This window comes from Palaemon carinicauda, chromosome 20 (genome assembly GCF_036898095.1).
Source record: "Palaemon carinicauda isolate YSFRI2023 chromosome 20, ASM3689809v2, whole genome shotgun sequence".
Classification (NCBI taxonomy): domain Eukaryota; kingdom Metazoa; phylum Arthropoda; class Malacostraca; order Decapoda; family Palaemonidae; genus Palaemon; species Palaemon carinicauda.
In genome coordinates this window covers 116,405,450-116,414,526 of record NC_090744.1, presented here as the reverse complement: position 1 = coordinate 116,414,526, position 9,077 = coordinate 116,405,450, and the positions used below count along the sequence as shown (strand labels likewise).

General features: G+C 48.2%; 1 pseudogene; it reads left to right on the top strand.

Annotated features, from left to right (window-relative positions):
- Window positions 1–7,401: 7,401 nt before the first annotated feature.
- LOC137614523 (5S ribosomal RNA) lies at window positions 7,402–7,520 on the top strand (annotated as a pseudogene).
- Window positions 7,521–9,077: the final 1,557 nt, after the last annotated feature.

Sequence of the window (9,077 nt, the reverse complement as noted above, 5' to 3'; positions counted from 1 at the left end):
ATCCCTACAATTGGGAATTTATCCTTAGATTTGGGGATTTTGGATGACTGGTGACGATACTCTGTACACATATCTATGACGAAGAAATAGAGATGAGTAAACCCTTATATTGTTGCAATTAGTTTATTTACAATTACATGAAGCATAGTGAGTAATTTCTGTATGAGAAGAAAATATATTCTTGGAAATGGGGATTTTTGGGTGGTTTTGTGGATTTTTTATCACGATGTTTAGGGATTTTCACACTAACCCATCTGGCAACACTGCGTTCCAGGTTCCTCGTTGCTCTCACCACAACATTGCAAATTTCACGGCAATACAACTCGAGGCTAATCTGGATCTATTTAGGTATTTAAACATTGTTCACATTGAGTTATATTGGTAGATAATATCAAATACCTCAAATTCTGCTGTTAATGAGGGTAAAAATTTAATTATTGATGTATTTTTAATGATTTTGGATGAGTAGTTGATGTCTCGTAGGCGAACCATGTGTTATTTTCTCTAATTGCTTTGACGTTTGTGTTCGTAATTTTAACATATATGTAACTATGATAAAACCACACACATACACACACACACATATATATATATATATATATATATATATATATATATATATATATATATATATATATATATATATATGATTACTAAAAGGTGCAAATATACAAAGCTCTACCCTTATAGATGTCTATACTATGTGTGAGAATATACTGTACTCTCTCAATGACAAGGAAAGGTATAATTATAGTTCTGGTCAGGACAATATTTTCTAATAAAGAAAATTTATTTAATAGGGAAACTCTCATTTTTATGAAAATGATCTTTATTTCTGACGCAAATGAATAGTGAGCTATACCCCAATATATATGCTAGCAACGGGGCCCACTGATTGGGAACCTGGGGTTTAGGGTGGTGAAAATATTTTGGGAGATCTGGGGCAGTAAATCCTGCTCATCAGGTTAGACGACGTCATCCTATGGAAGGTTAAGAATCGACTTACTATGAGAGCTTTTGTATATCAGCGGCCAGTTCCTCGCGTGCTTAGAAAATGGAAATTTTCTTCCCATTTTCTAGTTATTTGTAAGACACTTTCTGCAAAACGTCTACTCATGAACACCACTTAACATAAACTTCCTCGCTTAACCTAATGTACAAGTCGTGTCTTTACCTACTTAACTAATGGCCCCCCCCCCCCCTTAAATCGCCTTATTCTTGGCCGGCCGTTGTGATGGTCTGAACGATCCCCCGGTCTCAGAATTCTCCTTGATAATCTGCGCATGCGCGAACATTGCCGTTTGCCAGTGCATACGAGGTTGATGTTTTATTTTCCTGTAATATTAGCGTGCGCAGCTCAACATACCGCTTGCCAGTACATACGAGCTTGATGTTTTATTTTCATGCGAGCGAAGCGAGCTAATGGCGGAAAAGAACCATTATACAATGTCAAGGAGAATTCTGAGACCGGGGGATAGTTCAGACCGTCACACCGTCATCATACAAACAGATGACCGCTATCATACATACAGCCCCTACTACGTTGAGTTAGGTAAGGTATACCGGTGGCTTGGATGCATCCCAATTGAGGTAATCCTGTAGTTCTCTCTCACGCATGCATAACTTCCTTTACCCTTCACCAGCACTCTTAAATATTAAAACCTCATATTCTTTAAAACATGAACTATGGCAGCCGTGCCCTTAAGTATTGTTCTTTGTATATCTATGTATCTTTTCCCTAGAGGTAGGGTAAACTTTCTCCAAGCGGTGATAAAAAAAAAAAATGAAGAGTACTGGTATATGGATAATGTTTGTAAACAGTAATAATATGGGTGCCTTTCTAGTTGGTTGGGGCAGACTGGGTATAAAATTTCAAAAGATATGTTGGAAAAACCACAATTTAAAAGGGAAATGAACAGCAGCACATCACCCAACTTAAGGCTTCCCACCTAACCTAACCTAGGAGCTGTATCCTTATCTACGCAGGGGTGGGGGGGGGGGGGCGATCTGTAATCCCGCTCAGACTGCCGTATCATTAGCTAATCCCAATACTAAGTCTCAGCCCTGTGTTTGCTTCCCAACTGGCTCCATTCATGGCAAGGTAACACTAAATCATATTTCGTAAATTGTAAAACTCGTTTCATATTATCGCATTTCAAACAAAGATAAACATAATTTTATCCATAAAGAAAATTGATTTGACAAGTAATAAGAAAGTTTACGCCTGTCCCAACAAACTGCATTCACTCCATGAATTAAAGGTAACTGGTGAAGCATTAAAATATGCCATAAAAGGCAATTGCTCTACTGAAATACTAACATGAAGACAACCTAAAACCTTTCCTAACCTAACTAAGGATGCAGGAGTTTTTCTGGGTACATCTAAATAGATGGCTGGATTACACCCTTTTTGATTCCAAACGTAACTTGATTTAGCTAGCTGTAATTTAACGAAGGAATATTGAGTCAAATACAATAACACTAAGATGGAAATATAAACTCTGTATTCTGTGATGTAGAAGAAAATGCTAACCACTTTGTTATATTGTCCACAGTTTAGTGATATAAGAATAAAAGCAATTAAGCTCCAACAACCATACGAAGAAGATAGTGCACAAACAGTTGGAAAATTCCTTTTTTGTGAAGAAAATATTGAAAATAAGAAAAGTGTACTACAACAAATGTGGATGAAAAGAGAAAAAACTAGTGAAAATAAGGAACACACAAAACTAAAAGACACAGAGGCGCCATTGCAAAGGCAAAGCCTCAACCTGAATCTGATCTGATCTGAATACAATAACACTTGATATCCCTGTTCCGACCTAAGTTGGTACCTTTACTCACTAGGGTCTGCATCCTATCCTGACCTACATGCTACAATTCTTATTGTTGAAAATAAATCTGCATCCCAAGAGAACAGTATCTAAGATGCCGAGTCCTACCTGACAATGAGCGTTTCCAACCAACTGGATCTTGATTGCAATATGGTAGATTATAAAGCTAGATGCAGAATGCATTCTAATCATACCTAACTCCTCGTCTAGATGTTATAGATTATAGTGAAAAGCAGGGATTCATCCTAACTAAACCCTCCTTACCGTAATCCAGCCAAAGATGCTTACCCTCCCTATCTTATTGGTTAGCTTAATTCTTTGATATTGGTTGTCAATATGTTCTCAAGGAATAAATCAAGGAGACAAGCTCATCACCATTAAGAACTACCGCCTGTTTTCCACAAATCTCAATGACGTACTCCTCGATTTGTAGTATGGCAATATTTCCAGACTGATCGAACGATTTGTCAGTCATTTATTGATGTCAAACTTATATTTTTGCGTTCAACCAGGTCTGGACTAATTTTTTTTTTAACTTTAGCTGTCAGATTCTTCACGGTTTTTACTATTTAGCCAGCACTTCAGTGTTCCATGTGTAGTATTAGCTTCCAGAGGTTATTTGATTTAGATAACTATTGATTACCATAATTACGGTATTTTGTATAGCCATGTGCTGTATGTTAAGCAGAGTTGATAATCTTATGTACTTTATCTGTTGATATTGTGCTTTGGAGATTTTAAAAATTTCTTGGCACCCCCCAAAAAGTACAGTTGTTCAAAGTACAGTTGTTCCGTAACTGAAATACAAACCACGCTATTTACATTGGGTTTACCTTTTAGCGTAGCTGAAATGGCGAGCCATTAGAATTTAACGAGGGTGTATTACCCCCGCGCTAGTTAGCGGGGGTTAGGGGAGTGGTAGCTAGCTACCCCTCCCCCCCCTCACACACCGGTGAAGCTCACTTTCACTTTTGGCTCGGACTGGGACAGACATCTCTGTCTTTGTCCTCGCTTGGCAGCCATTGTTTGTTTTGTCTTTACTTAATCACTTACTTTTCTTTTACTCAATATATATGTAAACATTTTTTCATGTTTGTATATATATTTGAGTATAGAAATCAGTAAGTTTCCTTTTCAGAGATTTGTACTTGTGTGTGTAGTGTACGATATCTCCGTGGAGCCCTCGGCAGTTTAGGCCACCACGGTGTATTTTTTTGGGTCGCGATCGAGTTTGACTTCGGTCTTTCTCTCTCTCTCTCTTGAGGTCGTTCACCCTTTTACTACTTTACTACGCCTTTTGTAGCTTCCTTCCCGTGTGAGGGGGTTGCTACGCCGTACGTTTTGTCTCAGTTTATGACTCTAATTGTATTTGTTGAATTTCCGTATGCAGCCTACAACTCCTTCTTCTTGATCTTCCGCCCCTGGTGCAGATGGACAGCAGTCTGACCTCGTCTTCCGACGGGCAACGGTCTTCCCGACGGACAACGGTCTTCCGACGGACATCAGTCTCCCGGCGGACAGACAACGGTCTTCCGACGGACATCAGTCTCCCAACGGACAACGATCCCTTCGGGGCAAAGGGTTGCCTCCCACGGGGGTTCTTCCCTTGCGTGTCAGGGTTCCCCTGCGTGCCCTTCTGCTGTGTTCTGCTCCTGCTCAGTGTTAGCGCACAGGCGCTCTCCTGCTCATCAGCGCTTTCCTGGTCGCTAGCGCTCTCCTGCTCATCAGCGCTTTCCTGGTCGCTAGCGCTCTCCTGCTCATCAGCGCTTTCCTGGTCGCTAGCGCTCTCCTGTTCGCCAGCGCTTTCCTGGTCGCTAGCGCTCTCCTCTTCACCAGCGCTCTCCTGTTCGTCAGCGCTCTCCTGATGATCATCTCTGCTGTTCCTGATGGTTCCTGTTACGCGCCCACGTTCGCCCTCGCGATCTAGAACTTCGGTTCAGGGCTGGGTCAAGGACTCTTCTTCTACGCACAGGCTTCCACGCGTTGCCTTCTGCTCGCCAGCAATCACCAGCTCGCCAGCGACCTTAGACGCGTCAACGTTCACCTGCTCGTCAGCGATCTCCTACGCGTCACCGATCGCCATCGATCGGCCACGCGTGTCAGTTCCCCTGAACACCATCAGTAGCGATCTAGCGCTCGTCTGCTGTGGACCACGATCTCCGGTAGCTGAGTCTTGCCGTAGATCTTCCTCCTACTCGCCAGCGCTCACCTTTACTTCTGTCCTTCTGTGCGCCAGCTTTCTTCAATCGCCAGCGCACATCTGCGCGCCCTTCTTTGCCACGCACCAATGGGTTTTCTGACCGTCTAGGATCGCCTGATTAACAGCTTGCTTCAGCGCTCACCTTCCTGATGCACCTGCGCGCCTTCTGTTAGCGCGATGCATGCTAACCATCACTAGTCTCTCTCGCGTTGGCAATCGCCTACGCGCCCACGCGATTCTTCACCTGCGCGCTAGCGTTTTGTTAACGCACCATCGCTCGCCAACGCGCCATCGCTTGCCGACGCGCCTTCACTCTCCTGCGGGCTATCGCTCGCCAGAACGCGCCATCGCTCGTCAACGCGCCATCGCCCGCCTACGCGTCATCGGTCTCCCGACCGCCTGCGCTCACCCGCGCGCCCACGTGCCTGCGCGTCCGCACGCCCACGTGCCTGCACGCCTACGCTCATGCGCGACCACGCACATGCTCTCCAATGTTCGCCCACGCGTGAACCAACGGTATTCCGTTGCGCGGACGGACGGCGTTCCGTCGCGCGGACGGGCGGCGTTCCGTCGCGCGGACGGGCGGCGTTCCGTCGCGCGGACGGGCGGCGTTCCGTCGCGCGGACGGGCGGCGTTCCGTCGCGCGAACGTCGGCTTAATTCTTGCAGTATCCTTTGCTCGCCCTTCCTACCACACTCACCCTCCTTCTGCGCTCCTTCGCTCACCTTCGTTTGCGTTCCTGCGTGCCCGCGCATGGGCGCTTCCACGTTCGCCCACGCACAAACCATTGATTTACCATCGCGCGAGCGCCAGGGCGATTGCGACCGCGATTCCCATTGGGGTTTCGCAGCATGGCCAGCCTGACGAGTCTTCTGGAGCGTATTTCCAGAACACGGCCTCACCCCGTAAACGCAGAGCATGGCACATGCAAGAATAGGAAGAATCTTCAGGGAGGTCTGAGCAACATTCTTCTTTCCAGAACCTGGGTTAGCCCTTCCCCGTCATTCCTGGAAGGGTTTTTTGGCGGGGTCCTTCCGTTCGAGATTTCTCCATCGTCCAAGGGGTGACTGGTTTACCCCTTCCTCTTCTCCATCTCGTGAAAGGGGCTTACCAGGTCCTTTCCCTCCTCGGTTGCGACCCGAGGTTTTGTTCAAGGAAGCTACAGGAAGGTCATGGGTACTTTCCTCCTCTCGGGCTCAAGCACCTTGGCGTTTCGTCGTCAAGTATCGAACTTGCGGGCAAGCTCGATGTTGGACCATCTGGACGCAATGACCGAGGGCTTCCTTTCGGGTGTCTCATCCGTGGATGTCGACAACCTCAGACACCCTTCCATCCTTGAGAAGAGTTAGTTTGTGCCCAAGGACAGAGACATAGACAGCGTCTGTGCGGAGGAAGTCGACTTCCGTTTTCACTCCTCCAAGGCGCTTTCTTCCAGACCCTGCAGGGCTCCAGCGCCTCTTTCTTTCAGCTACGTCGGCCTAAGTTATCGGACCGGCTACGACAACTGAGACAAGGTGTCCAATTGCAGTTCCCTCCTGTCAGGAACAGGTGGCACGGGAGGGCATGGTCCTAGAGGGAGCGGCAGAGTTCACGAACTCTAGGATTGGCACCCCCCCTTGCAGGTTTCACGCTGGGAGGATGTCTAAGGTTACTCATCCGGATGACAGCTTCCCGATGCCCATTCCTGCACGATCTCTGTGATCAGCCAAGGATATCGCGCCTGCCGTCTCTGTCAGCGAATTCAGTGTCTCTGAACCTCTATGCCATAGGGTCGGCAAGAGTTTGCCCGTTTGGGCAGAATGATCCATGCCTTAGGAGAAGGTCCTCCATAGGATCGTCGACGGCTTCACCCCCGGCTTCTTCAGTCGATCCTTTCTTGTAAGGAAGTATCTGAGACGGGAGTTCCGTAGTCGACCTCTCAGCCCTGATCAAGTTTGTCGAACAAACTTCGTCCAGCGTGGAACAGCAGAATCGATCAGACTGGTAACGAGGCGACAGGACTCCTTAGGCCCTGGATCGGAAGGACGGGTACTTTCAGTTTCCATTCCATCCATCTTCCAGGAAGCTCGTGGAATTCAGCCTAGACTTCAGGTATTCCTGCTTAAGATGCAGTGTGGCGATCCCGCCGTGGCATCGCAGATTTTTTCCCCAGAGAACTCTCCCTGCTTTCCTCATGGCCGCTCAGGTGCAGGCTTCCGCCTCCTTCGCCTTTTGGAGGTCTGGTCAACTCCGGTAGGCTCGGGTTCAACCTTCTTCAGCGCCGGGACAAGCTTTCGGATGCTTACCATGAGTGTGGGCTCATGGTATTTTGCTAGGAGTCTTCTGTTCTTCTGCCTCAACATCTGGAATATCTAGCCATGATATTGAGTCAACGGCCTTACCACGTTGGAAACCCCGCTTCTCGTCCGTCCAGCGAGGTTAAGCAACGTCGGTTCTGGTCGGTACTTGGATGGGTGACCGCCTGGGGACGCCAGATTCTGTTGCTACCTCCTCCGAGCCTTCCCTTCAGTTGACTGTGGCAAGGCTGAGGAGAGTCGCAGTACCTGTTCTCAGTCAAGCAGAGCTTTCAGCCCTACCTTGGAACGTTTCCTAGTTCTCTTTTCCTCATTAACCCGTCTAAAGTTCCGAACGGTCGCCTCAGGATAAGTTCCCTGTGGGGCGGCCCAAGTTCCGGTGGTTTCAAAGCAACGATTAACCGGACTTTCTGGCCCCTATGGGACCAGCGGAACGATTAGACCTGCAATGGGTGTTGACCTATGGAACCTCTTGATGGGAGTGGATATTCTCCTCCTTTCCCCACATTTTTTATGCTGTTCTCGGACTCGTCAAAGTAAAGGGGGGGGGGGGGGGGGGGCATGTTCCGGTCCAGGCCTATGTTCAGGACCTGAAGGATACCTCTCCATCATTCAGGCAGGCTTAGGGGCCGTAGTCTGGCCCCTCTACAGATCCTACAGCTCCTGCCGAGTCGCTCCGTGCGCATCGACTTCATGATTCTGGCGTGTTCTAACCAGCAGGGGACGCATTTTCACACCTTCGCATCTTGCAGTAGAGATACTGAGATGATTTGGGATACTCTCAATACCACCATCGGCTCTCTCATTCCAGGCAGAGGAATGTTCTCTCCGACTATCCGAGCAGAGCCTCGTAGAGAGAGTGTACCTGGGGGTCTTTGACCTTGAGTAACCAGCAAGTCCTGGTCTGGGGGACCTGATCACGACAGCTTGGAACCTCAAGCTTCCGCTGTTCTTCCCCCCAGTCTCAGACCCCGAGACTCTGGCAAGATGCATTCCGGTGATGGTGGGACAACATCGACGCCTGCGTCTTCCCTCCTTTGTGGTCTGTTGAGAATGGGTCTCAACAAGACCAGGTTGTCTGTCAACCTTTCAATGGCCCTGAGAGCTCCACTGGGACTATGCGCAGTACGGTTTCCGGACCCTCTGCTTCCCCTGACGGAACTCCCGGGAGAGCTTCTCCCACGGCACAGGCTACTCAAACAACCACACTGCAACATCTTTCACGAGCCGGGGCTTCGCTTCGGCTTCATGCCTGAAGACACTACGCCTCCTCCTCAAGAAGAGACAACCTGCTACAGTCGCGGGACGGAGGTCGCGTCATCTGCGATAGTCATCCGCAGGGGTCTTCCAGGCGAAGTGAAGAGTCTTCGGTGGTTGGTGTCGTGGGAGATATACCTCTTCCCTTGAGGCCTCTTCTCCAGCAATAACGATCTTATTGCCTTTCGGCGGGAGGATCTCCTTTCCGCTCTCGGCAATGAAGCCTGTCGCTCAGCCTTTCCCTGACCTTCAGGCTTAAAGGAATAACTTTTTCCTTCCCGCTGGACCTTTCCTCGCTCATGCGAAGCTGCGAACGTCCCTGCCCTAGTCGGAGTGAGACCTCCAACTTGGAGCATCGCTCGGACTTTTTAGTCCCTTAAGAGATCTTCTCAAGACCCTTACATCAGGCCTCTGATTGTATTCCGTCTTGGATCTCCTGCTCACTCTGGCCGCGGCCAGGGTGTAAGCAGTCTTCTTGGTCTCGTACGACTC